Here is a 14,325-nt window from a genome sequence, read left to right as displayed (position 1 = left end):
GCTAGGAACTCCCAGCTTGAACAGCAAGCAAGATGCACAGAAGCAAGTGGGCAATTTTCCCAGGCTTCCAAACATTAAAGGCCTCCCCTAGTGATATAATTTACCCAGAAATGTCATATCTCTTAAACTTCCCCAAACCACCTCAGAACTGGAAACCATGTGCTCAAATGCCAGAGCTTATGAAGAACATTCTCATTCAAAACACCCCATTCAGTTTATTTAACTTTTAATTGATTAAAAAATAGATCTTTTATTAAGAAAATTTTATTTATTTTACATACCAATCACAGATTCTCCTCTCTTTCCTCCTCCTGTCCCTCCCCCCAGCATTCCTTAAAACCCATCTTCCATTTCCTCCTCTATAAAGATAAGGCCTTCTGTGGAGAGTCAGCAGAAGCTGCTCCATTCACTTGAGGCAGTCCAAGCCCTTCTCCCTGAATCAAGGCTGTTTAATGTGTACTACTGCTACAAGGCATTCTGTTATTAATTGTAAATTCTGCCCTTGATCCTGAAATGTGCATACTATCAGACATCCTCCTCATGTACTTCTGACAATTGTCCTATATTTAGGTCTTGTTATGTGTACCCTAACACAGGTTATTACTGTCCTCTCATAACTTATGGGTTAATATTGCCTTGATTACCAATTTAAATTATTAGGTAAGCTTCAACTGCAGCCTTGGTCCCATAAGTGCTCACGGCTAACTCAGTTAACTCTTTAACTATCACTCTTTAAAATACAGTTTAACCAAATTAACACTACTAACCAGACATTAATAGATAGAGTTAATGTTCCAAACTAACCATTTCTTTTTGATAAGTCACAATTATAGTATTTACACATTTGACCATATTATGCTATACTAGCTAATGACAGATTTTTATGTTACTCCTCTGCTCCCCTTTTGGGACAGTGATATTCTAAGTATGTACACCTATACCCATTAGATGGTTAAAATAATTCTCAGCCTGCTATCTATATAGACTATTGATTATATATATTGATACAATATTGATTAAATATCAATATTAATTAACCATTATTTATCATTTTCTAGTCTTCTCCAAATTTAAATTTATCCATGTTTTTCACTACCCTAGAGAGAATTAGACATTCTTCTTCTTTTACTAATTGAAAAAAAACTGAAACTGATACAAATTACAGGAAAACATAACAGAATTCAGCTACTACCTACCACAAAAGCTACTATTTGAAAAAGTCAAGGACTTCTGTTGTGCCTGTGTCACAAGACCCCTGAGCAAGACCACCACAGAGCCAATATCCAATACAAACCCACAGGAGTTTATTAATAGCAACGAAGCCTGGGCTTGGTCCATATTTCAAACACTTGACATAGTGGGTGGAGGGGGACATCCCCAAGCACTCACTTTGAGGGATTTGTATAGGAAAGGATTACATGCAGAGGGTTACATATCTTGGGATTAGATGAGGGGGTTAGGGGTGAGGTAGTTCTTTGAAGTTATTGGCTGAACTATAAGCATGAGTGTAGCTAGAGTTTTCCTGCCTGGCCCACAGTCAGGACAAATCACTCTCACCTGCCAGTCCCACAGCCGCTCAGACTCGACCAAGTAAACACAGAGACTTATATTGGTTACAAACTGTATGGCCGTGGCAGGCTTCTTGCTAACTGTTCTTACAGCTTAAATTAATCCATTTTCATTAATTTATACCTTGCCACATGGCTCATGGCTTACCAGCATCTTCACATGCTGTTTGTCATCGTGGCGGCTGGCAGTGTCTCTCTTTTCTCAGCCTTCCACTTCCCAGCTTTATTCTCCTCCTTGTCTAGCCTATACTTCCTGCCTGGCCAATGGCCAATCAGTGATTTATTTATTGACCAATCAGCAACACACTTGACATACAGACCATCCCATAGCACATGAGTTTACTAATGGCTAACATGATGCAGAGTATCTACAGAGACAAATTTTTTTTTGGTTTTTTTTTTTTGTTTTTTTTTTACTCCCTATATCCTATTTTGGCTGAGCCCAGGATATACACAATCTGATTTATTTTTCCAGTCTTATTTTCCTACCAGTTAAATCTCTGGTTGGCTCTAAAACTGCTGGTCAGCAAATACCTTTGGGGAGGTTAGCATCTCTCAAGAGGGCTACATATTTTTCCCTTTCACTCCAAAGGTCAAGCCATGGCTTAAGAAGTCTTGGTGATATTTGAGCTTATATATATATATATATATATATATATATATATATATATATATATATATATAGTTCCTACAATGATTTTCTTGTGTTGCTGTGTGTGCTTCCAAGAACTCCTAACAGTGTATTGTTGCTGGAGTTATCTCCAGTCCCAGCCATGATGGCAGCCACTCAGACTCAAATAAACACACAGACCCTTATATTATTTAAACTGTTTGGCCTAATGGCTCATTTTGCTATCTAGTTTCCATATCTTAAATTAATCCATTTCTATTAATCTATACCTTGCCATGTGGCTCATGGCTCACCTGTACTTTACATCCTGTTCCTCATGGTGGCAGTTGGCAGCGTCTCCTCGCCTCAACCTTCCACCTTCAAGAATTCTCCTTTCTCCTTGTCCTGCCTACACTATCCTTCATGCTTGGTTACTGGCCAATCAGTGTTTTATTTATCAATCATAGCAACATATAGTCACAGCATACAGGACATCCCACAGCACTTCCCCTTTTCTGTTTTTTTTTTTTTTCAAAAAGGAAGATTTTAACTTTAACATAGTAAAATTAAATATGACAAAAAAAATTTCAAGCAAGAATTAGTTACAAATATCTAGTCTATTTATAATTTATAGTCTATTTGTATTTGGCAGAATTAAAGAATATATCCTATCTAGCCTATATTTGTGAGTTTAAGGTTTCATATCTAACTCATCTTTTATCATAACTAAGGAAATTATAACTATCTAGTCTTCAACAACATCAAAGACCTCAGAAGGATATAATATTACCTGAGAAATTGGAGAAGGATGCAAGCAACTTTCAGGGGTCTTGTGAGAGCAGACAGAGATAGCTGGCAACCTTATCAGTCATCCAAAGTTCCTTTGTAAAGATGGGGCATCTGTCTTTAGCCCACAGGCCTACAGTCTCTCAGTCACTTTTTCAAGATATACTGCATGTGGAATGTCTTTGCTGCCCATCCTCCTCTCTGAAGTAAATCAGTGCTGCCAGGAGCAGATATGTCTCACTGTCCAGAAAGTCTAAATTTTTAAAACATTTTAAATGCCATATTCTGTAGGTCTTTGAAGTGTTTGAAGACTACCTACATAATTGAATTATATCTGTGTATACCTAGAAAACTTAACATGACTATAACTTTGACTATCCTAGAAGACTAATTATTAATCTGTATTTCTTAATTACCCATTACAATTTCAAATGAGCTGTACAAACATAATACCTTAAACAAGAGTAGAAATATATATACAGTATAACAAAATTAAGTTTAAACTTGTATCAATAAACTAAAATCTATACAAATGTAAAATATTTTAAACAAGTTGCTCTTTAAAAGTAGGTTCAATAATCTATCCTTTTATCCTATCATATCTAAACTATCCCCCTTTCTTCATTAGAAAGAGATTGCATTTATAATCAACCCTGTAGCTGGAGAATTTTTTTCCAGCTCCCACCGCCAAGTCCCGCCAGTCCTGGAGCCTACTTACAAAATAAACACACAGACTTTTACATTATTTAAACTGCTTGGCCATTAGCTCAGGCCTATCATTGTCTAGCTCTTATATTCATTGTCTCACTCTTATATTCAGCCCATTTCTATTAATCTTTACTTTGCCACATGGCTCATGGCTTACCGATACTTTGCATCTTCCTTGTCTTGGCGGTGGCTCTAGCCGGTCCCTTTTTCCTTCCTCCTTCCTCAATTCTCCTCTCTCCTTGTCCCGCCTATACTTCCTGCCTGGTCACTGGCCAATCAGTGCTTTAATTATATAAAGTGATATCCACAGCACATCCCCTTTTTTTTCTTTTTCAAAAGGAAGGTTTTAACTTCAACCTAGTAATATTACATATAACAAAATAATTATCGAGTAAGAATTATAGTTACAATATAAAAGAAGATATCTATCTTATATTTGTGAGTTTAAGGTTTTATATCTAACTTATCTTTTATCATAACTAAGGAAAATTTTAAGTATCTAGTCTTTAACCACATCAAAGACCTCAGAAGGATATAATACTACCTGAGAAATGGGAGAAGGATGCAAGCAACTTTTGGGAGTCTTGTAGGGTAGACAGAGACAGCTGACAGCCTGGACAGTCATTCAAAGTTGTCTTGTAAAGTTGGGGCATCTGTCTTCAGCCCACAGGACTAGAGTCTCTTATTCACTTTTCTCTGTGTCCTGTAGAATGTCTAGCAGTTTCCTCTGCAAAGCAGGAACATGAAGGACCATTTTGTCAAGCAAAGTTCAGTGGTCACCTTTCTATGGGTCCTGCATGTCCAGTTGATCAAGAAGTCCAGGCAAGAACAGTTTCTTGCCCAAATGGCTATTTTTGTCAAGGTGAAGATAAACTCCATATGGAGTGTCTTCGATGCCCATACTCCTCTCTGAAGTAAATCAGTACTGTCAGGAGCAGACATGTCTCACTGTCCAGAAAGTCTAAATTTTTAAAACATTTTAAATGCCATATTCTGTAGGTCTTTGAAGTGTTTGAAGACTACTTATCTATCTGAAATATATCTATTTATACCTAGAAGACTTAACTAACATGGCTACAAATATGATTATCATAGATGACTAACTAATAATCTATTTTTTAATTATCCATTACAATTTTAAATGAGTTACATAAACATAATACCTCAAATAAGAATAGAAATATATATATACAGTATAACAAAATTAAGTTTAAATTTGTATCAATAAACTAAAATCTATAGCAATGTAAAACATTTTAAACAAGTTGTTTCTCTTTAAAAGTAGGTTCATTAATCTACCCTTTCATCCTATCATATCTAAACTATCCCTTTTTTTTCTTCAGAAATAGATTATATTTATAATCAACCTGCTTTAAATAAAAATATTGGTTTTTCTCTGTCCCACATCAGAGGGCTCTTCTGATTTGGGACACAAAAATCTTTTAACCATTTTTTTTTAAGCAATATGTCTAGGTTTAGATGGGGAGTGAGCCAATTCCATCTCTAAAGCCACCTTGATATATTTGGGAATTTGGGCGTAGTAATGTAGATTGAGCACATAAATTCCCTTTTTGACTAACAGATCATTAGCACTCATTTGGGTTGTAAAAGAAACCCTGATAGCCACTGCCTGAGGAAAATTCTTACCTGCCATTATGACCCTGTAGGAATTTAAGCCTGGTGACCTGGCTGGAGGAGGAGGATTGCTATTGCTTGGGTTTATAACTGAATATCCTAGACACTTGAGGCAACTGAGGTACAAGGAGAACAAAGAGAGGATATTGAGGATTTTGGCTAGTGAGGATTTTTGCCTAGAGAACTGGAGGTCAGGAAGTAAGATGAAGAAGAGCCAGATGGGAAAGTACTAGATGGGTAAGAACGAAATGAGAAGGACATAGATGAGGCAGAACTAAGATGAGAGAATTAAGATAGAACTTAGAGGGGACAACAGATAAAGGTAGAGACAAATCAGGCAAGAAAGGAACTAGGCTTGAGTACAGAAATGTAGCTGTATAGATAGGATTTTATCCCAGAGGAATAAAGTAGATGGACAAAGAGCATGGTGTACTTAGATTCATTTACTGGAGAAAATAGTTCTCTTGTAGTTTCTCTTCTGAGTCCCTGGGAAGTACATTATTAAGGCTGGTCTTTTAATAATATACAAGATCCTACCATAGGTAATGGGCTCCAAAATGCCAGCTCATGCACCAGGGATGTATCCTGATCCTATTGCCAGGAAGCCCCTTGAGCAGATCAAGCTACATAGCTGTATCATTTATGCAGAGGGCCCAATCCAGTCCCATGAAGGCTCCACAGCTGTTGGTCTAAAGTTAATGAGTTCTCAATAGATTGGTTTTGTTTTCTCTGTAGGTTTCCCTATCATAATCATGAGCCCTCCTTGCTCACAGAATTCCTCTTTCCTCTCTTTGACTGTACTCCTGGAGCTTGGTCTGGTGCTTGGCTATGGATCTCTGCATCTGCTTCCATCAGTTATTTGATAAAGGCTCTATGACGACAGCTAAGGTATTCACTGATCTGATTACCAACATAAGCCAGCTCAGGCATCCTCTACACTATTGCCAGTAGTCTAAACTGGGGTTGTCCTTGTGGATTAATGGGAATTTCCCTAGCACTAGGTTTTTTCCCTATCCCCATGATGTCTCCCTCTATCAAAGTATCTTTTTCATTCCTCTCCCATTACATCCTTCCCCAAGCTCAACTATCCCATTCCCTTATGTTCCAATCCCCCAATCCCTAACATCTATTAACCCCTCATCCTCAGTTTACTCATGGACATTTCAGCTATTTCTCCTTCCCAGGGAGATCCATGCATCCCTGTGAGGGTCTTCCTCCATAGCTTCTCTGCAGCTGTGGGTTGTAGTCTGGTTATCCTTTGCTTTACATCTAGTATATACTCATGAGTGAGTACATACCCATACCACGTTTTGGTTTCTTTTTTTTCCCCCTACGTCTGGGTTACCTCACTCAGGATGATATTTTCTAGTTCCATCTATTTGCCTGCAAATTTCATGATATTGCTTTTTTTTTACCGCTGAGTAGTATTCCATTGTGTATATGTGTCACATTCTCTTTATCCATTCTTTGGTAGAGGAGTATCTAGGTTGTTTTCAGGTTCTGGCTATTATAAATAATGCTGCTATGGACATAGTTGAGAAAGTGTCCTTGTGGTGTGATTGAGCATTCCTTGGGTATAGGACCAAGAGTGGTATCATTGGGTGTAGCTTAAGTTTTCCTGCCTGGCCCACAGTCTGGACAAATCTCTCTCACCTGCCAGTCCCACAGCCCCTCAAACCCGACCAAGTAAACACAGAGACTTATATTGGTTACAAACTGTATGGCCGTGGCAGGCTTCTTGCTAACTGTTCTTACAGCTTAAATTAATCCATTTCTATTAATCTATACCTTGCCACGTGGCTCGTGGCTTACCGGCATCTTCACATGCTGTTTGTCATCGTGGCGGCTGGCAGTGTCTCTCTCACTCAGCCTTCCACTTCCCAGCTTTATTCTCCTCCTTGTGCTGCCTACACTTCCTCCCTAGCCAATGGCCAATCAGTGATTTATTTATTGACTAATCAGCAACACATTTGCCATACAGAACATCCCACAGCAATTGGGTCTTAAGGTAGATTGATTCCCAATTTTCAGAGAAACTGCCATACTGATTCCCAAAGTGGCTGTACAAGTATGTACTCCACCAACAGTGGAGTGTTCCCCTTGCTCCACATCCTCTGCAACATAAGCCGTTATCAGTGTTTTTGATCTTAGCCATTCTGACAGGTATAAGATGGTATCTCAGAGTCCTTTTGATTTGCATTAACCTAATGACTAAGGATGTTGAATAATTCCTTAAATATATTTCAGCCATTTGAGAGTCTTTCATTGAGAATTCTCTGTTCAGCTCTGTAGCCCACTTTTTAACTGGATTGTTTGGTATTTTGATGTCTAGTTTCTTCAATTCTTTATATATTTTGGAGATCAGCCCTCTACCAGATGTAGGGGTGATGGAGATTTTTTTCATATTCTGTAGACTATCATTTTTACTTTGTTTATCATCTCCTTTGCCTTACAGAAGCTTCTCAGTTAAAAGGGGTCCCATTTATTAACTGTTGCTATTGGTGTCTTTGTTACTGGTATCATATTTGAGAAGTGGTTCCTGTGCTAATGTATACAAGACTACTTGCTACTTTCTCTTCTATCAAGTTCAGTATAACTGCAGATTGCTGAGGTCTTTGATCCAGCTGGACTTCCATTTTGTGCACGGCAACAGGTATGTATCTATTTTCAGTATCCTACAGGTTGACATCCAGTCATGCCAGCACCATTTATTGAACATGCTCTCTTTCTTCCATTGTATATAAGTGGGTGGATTAATGTCAGGGTCTTCAATTAAATTCCATTCATCCACATGTCAGTTTTTATGCCAATACCAAGCTGTTTTTATTACTATAGCTCTATAGTAGGACTTGAATTCAAGAATGGTGATGCCTCCTGAATTTGCTTTATGTTACAGGACTGTTTTAGCTGTCCTGGTTTTTTATTTTTCTATATGAATTTGAGTACTGTTCTTTCCAGGTTGGTGAATAATTGTGTTTGGATTTTCATGGGGATTGCATTGGATCTGTAGACTGCTTTGGAAAGATTGCCATTTTTACTATGTTTTCAGAGTCTCCACTGAGAAGTCAGGTGTTATTCTGATGGATCTGCCTTTATAAGTCACTTGGTCTTTGGCCTTTGCTGCTCTTATATTCTTTCTTTATTTTGTATGTTTAGTGGTTTGATTATTATGAGGAAATAGGTCTTTGTGAGGCGGGAGTCTAGTCTATTTAGTGTTATGTAAGCTTCTTTTATCTTCATATGTATTTCTTTCTTTAAGTTGGGAAAGTTTTCTGTTATGATTTTGTTGAATATATTTTCTGGGCCTTTAAGTTGGTATTATTCTCCTTCTTTTATCCCTATTATTCTTAGATTTAGCCTTTTCATTGTGTCTCAGATTTCCTGGAGATTTTATATTATGACTTTTCTGGCTGTTGTGTTTTCTTTGATGAATCTGTTCCTTCTATTGTATTCCCCCTGTAATCCTCCAAGCCAGAGATTCTTTCTTCCATTTCTTGTATTCTCTCAGTTATGCTTGCATCTGTAGTTCCTGTTCATTTACTCAGATTTTGCTATTTTAAGCATTCCTGTGGTTTATGTCTTCTTTATTGCTTCTATTTCAATATTTATGTCTTGAGCTGTTTTTTTAGCCTGTTTATCTTGCTTTTTCTTGCTTTTTGTGGCTTTCTTTAAGGGATTTATTTATTTCTTCCAATTTTTTGTATCTCTTTTTCTCAATTTCTTTAAGGCAATTTTTCATTTCCTCTTAAAAGGTCTCTATTATCTTCATAAAGTTATTTTTAAGGTAACTTTCTTCTGCTTCCTCTAAGTTGTAATGTTCAGGTATTATTATTGTAGAACTGCTAGGTTCTGGTAGTGCTGTATTGCTCTGTAGGTTGTTATATGTATTTTTGCCCTGTTAGCTACCCATCTCTTCCTCCAATAGATGCAAGTGGTGTCTGTGTCTGAGAGAGCTGCTCTTGGTTCAGTCTGTGCCTGCTGTGTCTGTGTCTCAGGGGACCACTCTTGGTCCAATCGCTAGTGTATTCTGTGTCTCAGGGAGCCGCTCTTGGTCCAATCAGACCTGATGGGTTCCGTGTCTCAGGGAGTAGCTATGGGTCCAATCAGAGCTGGCAGATTCTCAGGGAACCTCTGAGGTTGCAGGGAGATGGGTAATTTTGGGGTAGGGCTTTTGTCTTGGAGATTGCAGGATCTGATGGGAGGCATGTTCGTGGGGAGGCATGCCTGCAGGAGTCTTCCCAACTGGCCTGCAACTGGAAAAGCAATGGGTGGGGTAGGGGAAGGCATTGTGCTCTAGGGCCTAGGTCTTAGAGGCAAGACTCTCTGGGTGGGAGAAAAATCACTCACCTATTTGTCCAATCACAGCTATTGGATTCTGTATTTCAGGGAGCCACTGAGGTCGCAGATTGATGGATGGGTTTGCAGTAGAGAGTGAGTCTTGCAGATTGCAAAATCCGATGGAAGGCGTTGGTGGGGAGGCATGCCCACAGGCATCTTCCCTGCTTGCCTGCAACTCAGGCAGCAAGGGTTGGGGATGGGGAGGTACAGACCTCTAGGTCCTAGAGGCCAAAAAAAAAAATATTTTTAATGCTAAATTATTTGCTGATATTTTTAAATATTTTATATGGGGAATTTATATTGACTCACTAACGTGGACTAGAACCCATGATTTCATCATATTTTTATTTGGTTGCTGTTTTGAATTGTTATATTGACTTCACTTTTTTGTTTTTACTTTTGTTCCTTCAGTGCTTGCATGCAGATAACTGTGTTTTCTACATCTGTGCTAACCCCATCCCCCACTCAGTCATGTGATGTCTACTGCTATCACAGCTTTATAAAGTGTAGTTTTTTTTTTTTTTAAAGACTTACTTATTTAGTACAGTATTCTATCTGTATGTATGCCTACATGCCAGAAGAGGGCACCAGATTTCATTTACAGATGGTTGTGAGCCACCATGTGTTTGCTGGGAATTGAACTGAGAATCTCTGGAAGAGAAGCCACTGCTCTTAATCTCTGAGCTATCTCTCCAGCCACAAAGTTTGCTTTTCAATTTGCACTGTTCTTCTGGAGTTGAATTTGGTTCTTTTTTGTATTTTCCATTTTTTTAAGAAATTCCTTACTGCTTTTGCATCCATGATATGTTCATATTCTTAAAATATTTAGTATATTAACCATATCTAAATCCCTGTATAATTGTACACAAAGCTGGGTAATATATAAAGAAAATATACATACATACATACATATATATATATATATATATATATATATACTTTGTATGTACATCTGACAGTGAACATACAAATCTGCTACAATATTGGGGTACTGAAATAATTGAATAAATTGGCTAATTGTGACTTTCATTGTTTTGGGGTACTATTGACTCAAATATTTGTGTGTTTAATTTTTGCTTGAGATGGCACTGATTGGTGGGAGAATGTTCTTAATTACTTTTACTTGCTTTGGATATCTCTGTGTATCTACACTTCACAGTAGGTCCTTCTCTGTGTATTTTCTTTTTGCTTGGCAGAAGTTTTTCTAAAAATGCTGTCTTTTGTTTATTATAAATTAAAAAAGCTGTATAAACTATTATATTTCAATTGTACATTTTAGAGACTATGGCTGTACCTTTGTGAAGAAACTCATGTCTATCACAGATAATGACTCCTGATTCCCTCCATCTGTGCCACTATTAAAATAAAATAATGAAAATATTAAGATTAAATAAAAAGTTCTTTTGAGCTGATATATAAAAGAATATTTAGAGATCCAAACAAATTACAATTACAAATCTTAAGAGCTCAAAGGATTGCTGTTATATACAATCAAGTATCCTATGAAACATTGTCAAGTTAGCCTTGAAGATATAAATACAACATTGAAAAATATGATGTTCTTGACTCTTAACATAAGTTAAACACCACTGCATAAAAAAAGATGTAAAGTGTGGCGGGGTGCACACTTTTAATCCCAGCACTTGGGAGGCAGAGCCAGGTAGATCTCTGTGAGTTTGAGGCCAACCTGGTCTACAGAACAAGATCCAGGACAGACACCAAAACTACACAGAGAAACCCTGTCTCAGAAAAAACAAAACAAAACAAAACAAAACTGGACAAGCAATCTGATAGGAGGAAAGGGTCCTAAAAGTAGGCAATACAGTAGGAGACAGCCCCTATTCCCACTACTAAGAGTCCAACAAGACCAATTTAAACAACTGTAACATATATGCAAAGGGCCTAGTTCAGTCCTCTGTAGGCTCCCCGGTTGTTGTTTCAGTCTCTGTGAGCATCTATGAGCCAGGTTTGTTGGTTCTGTGGGTTTTCTTGTGGTGCTCTTGATCTTACTGTCTTGTACAATCCTTACTCCCCCTCTTCTACAGGACTCCTAGAGCTCCACAAAATGTTTGGCTGTGAGTCTCTGCATCTGTCTCCATCAGTTGCTAAATGAAGCCTCTCTGATGACAATTGGGCTATGAGTGTAGCACAGTAACATTAGAAATCATTATATTGAGTTCTTTTTGCCAGTCCTGTTGGGTTTTCTTCTAGGTCTCTGGGTTATATAGCCTCTGGGACCAGCCACTCTAGGCAGTGTCAGGGGTGGGCAGCCTCTTGTGGCATGGGTGTTAGGCTGGGACAGTCATTGGTTAGCCACTTCCACAATTTCTGCTCTACCTTTACCCAAACACATCTTGTAGATAGGACAAATTGTAGGTCTAAGGTTATTTGGCTCAATCATTGTCCCAGTCCTTCCACTGGAAGTCTTGCCTAGTTACAAGAGATGGTCAGTTCAGGTTATGTATCCCCCATTGCTAGGAGTCTTAGCTAGGGTTACTCTTGTAGGCTCCTTGGAGTTTACATTACAGTAGGTTTCTATCTCATCCAAAAATGTCACAACTTTCCAATCTTCTCTTCTAGTACTTTTCCGCCTCATTTCCCCAACCCAGCCTCTCCTGTTGCCATTCCCACCCACTGCATGTCCACCCATGAAATTTATTATATTTCCCCTTTCTAGGGAGATCCATGTATTTCCTCCTAAGGCCTCCTTGTTACTTAGCTTCTCTGGGTTTTTGTATTGTAGCACTGTTATCTTTTACTTAACAGCTAATATCTACTTTTAAATGAGAACATACAATGTTTGTCTTTCTGGGACTCTGTTACCTCACTTAGCATGATTTTATTCTGATTCCACCCATTTGCCTACAAATCTCATGATGTCATTGTTTTTAACAGCTGAGAAAAATACTATTGTATAAAAGTACAGAAGTTTCTTTATTCTTCACTTGTGGGTCATCAAGGTTGTTTAAAGTTTCTTGTTATTACAAATAAATCTGCTATGAACATAGTTGAGCAAGTGTCCTTGTGGTATAATAGAGCATCCTTTGGGTATGTGCTGGGCTTTAACGTAGATTGATTCCCAACTTTCAGAGAAACCATTACATTGATTACCAAATGGACTGTAAACATTTTTACTGCTACCAGCAATGATGGAATGTTCCCCTTGCTCCATATCCTTGCAGTGTGAGCTGTCACTCATGTGTTTGATCTTAGTCATTCTTACAGGTGTAAGATGGGATCTCAGAGTCCTTTTGATTTGCATTTCCTGTTGGCTAAAGATGTTGAACATTTCTTTAACAGTTTCTCAGCCATTTGAGAATCATCTGTTGACAATTCTCTGTTTAGATCGGTCCCCATTTCTTATTGGATTATTTGATTTGCAGATGTCTGGTTTCTTGAGTTCTTTATATATTTTGGAGATTAGCTCTCTGCCAAATGTGTGGTTGGTAAAGATCTTTACCCATTCTGTAGGTTGTAATTTTGTCTTATTGATGGTGTCCTTTGCCTTACAGAAACTTGCAGTTTCATAACACCCCATTTATTAATTGTGGCTCTTAGTTACTGTGCTATTAGTGTTATGTTTAAGAAGTTGTCTCTTGTACCAAGGCATTCATCTTTATTTCCTACTTTCTATTCTATCAGGGTCAGTGCATCTGGATTTATGTTGAGATCTTTGATCAACTTGGACTTGAGTTTTGTGCAGGTTGATAGATAAGGATCTATTTGCTTTCTTCTACAGGTTGACATAGAGTTTTTCCAGCACAATTTGATTTTAATCCTTTTAGAAATGTCCCACTGTTATCATTAAATTTTATATTTTGGCTTCCTTTAATATAATACACAATATTTCATATTTTTTCATATTACTTGAAGCATCTTGTTTACCTTTATTTGATTTGCAAAATATTCTATAAAGGTAGTAAATACTAAAATTACAATTCTATATATAAAAGAAAAGGAAAGTGTTTATGATACTGTGTGAAGAAAACCCTGAGGACTGATTTCTGTCCCTCTTCCTGTAGCTGGAATATGAAAACAGTAAAAGCTAATCATAGCACAAATATATGTGATCTATTAATGCTCCTGAACTAAAAATTCATCATACTACTTAACCCTTGTGTTGACTTCTGAGGAAATTATAATTGTTACTGTTTTATAACAATATGAGTTAAAAATTTCCCTGAGTTTTAAGACCTGCCACAGAAAAATAACAATAATATAAAAAAGAGGTATGCTTATTCCTCAATATTGTACAGATTCCAAAACTATGAAATTGTTTCACTGGATGCTCAAGATTTCATGATTTATTCTCTTTCTCATCCATATTTTACTTTGAGAGAACTTGCATTGATGAATTCAGTCTTTTCTAGAATTTTGCACAAGGGTGCTCTTGTGATCCAATGGGTGACCTTTGTCTCACATGAATGTGAAAATCCCTTTATCTTTTGCAGTGTTTTCTCTTCTTGCACCTGCCTACAGACAATCTAGACATCAAAAAACTCAATAAAAATCTATGATTCTCAATAGTTAATAGAAATGCTTCTGAAAAACAACAAAAATAGAAGCTGCTTCCCTCTGACAGACAGTTCAGATTCATCACTCAAATTTTTCCGAAAGCTTAGAAATTTCCAAGTTGTAACCATCTCTATGTCCATCATGGGGAGAAGCATGAATCAGAAA

The sequence above is a fragment of the Peromyscus eremicus genome, chromosome 15, assembly GCF_949786415.1.
Source record: "Peromyscus eremicus chromosome 15, PerEre_H2_v1, whole genome shotgun sequence".
In the NCBI taxonomy this organism is placed as follows: Eukaryota; Metazoa; Chordata; class Mammalia; order Rodentia; family Cricetidae; genus Peromyscus; species Peromyscus eremicus.
This window is presented reverse-complemented; position numbering follows the sequence as displayed.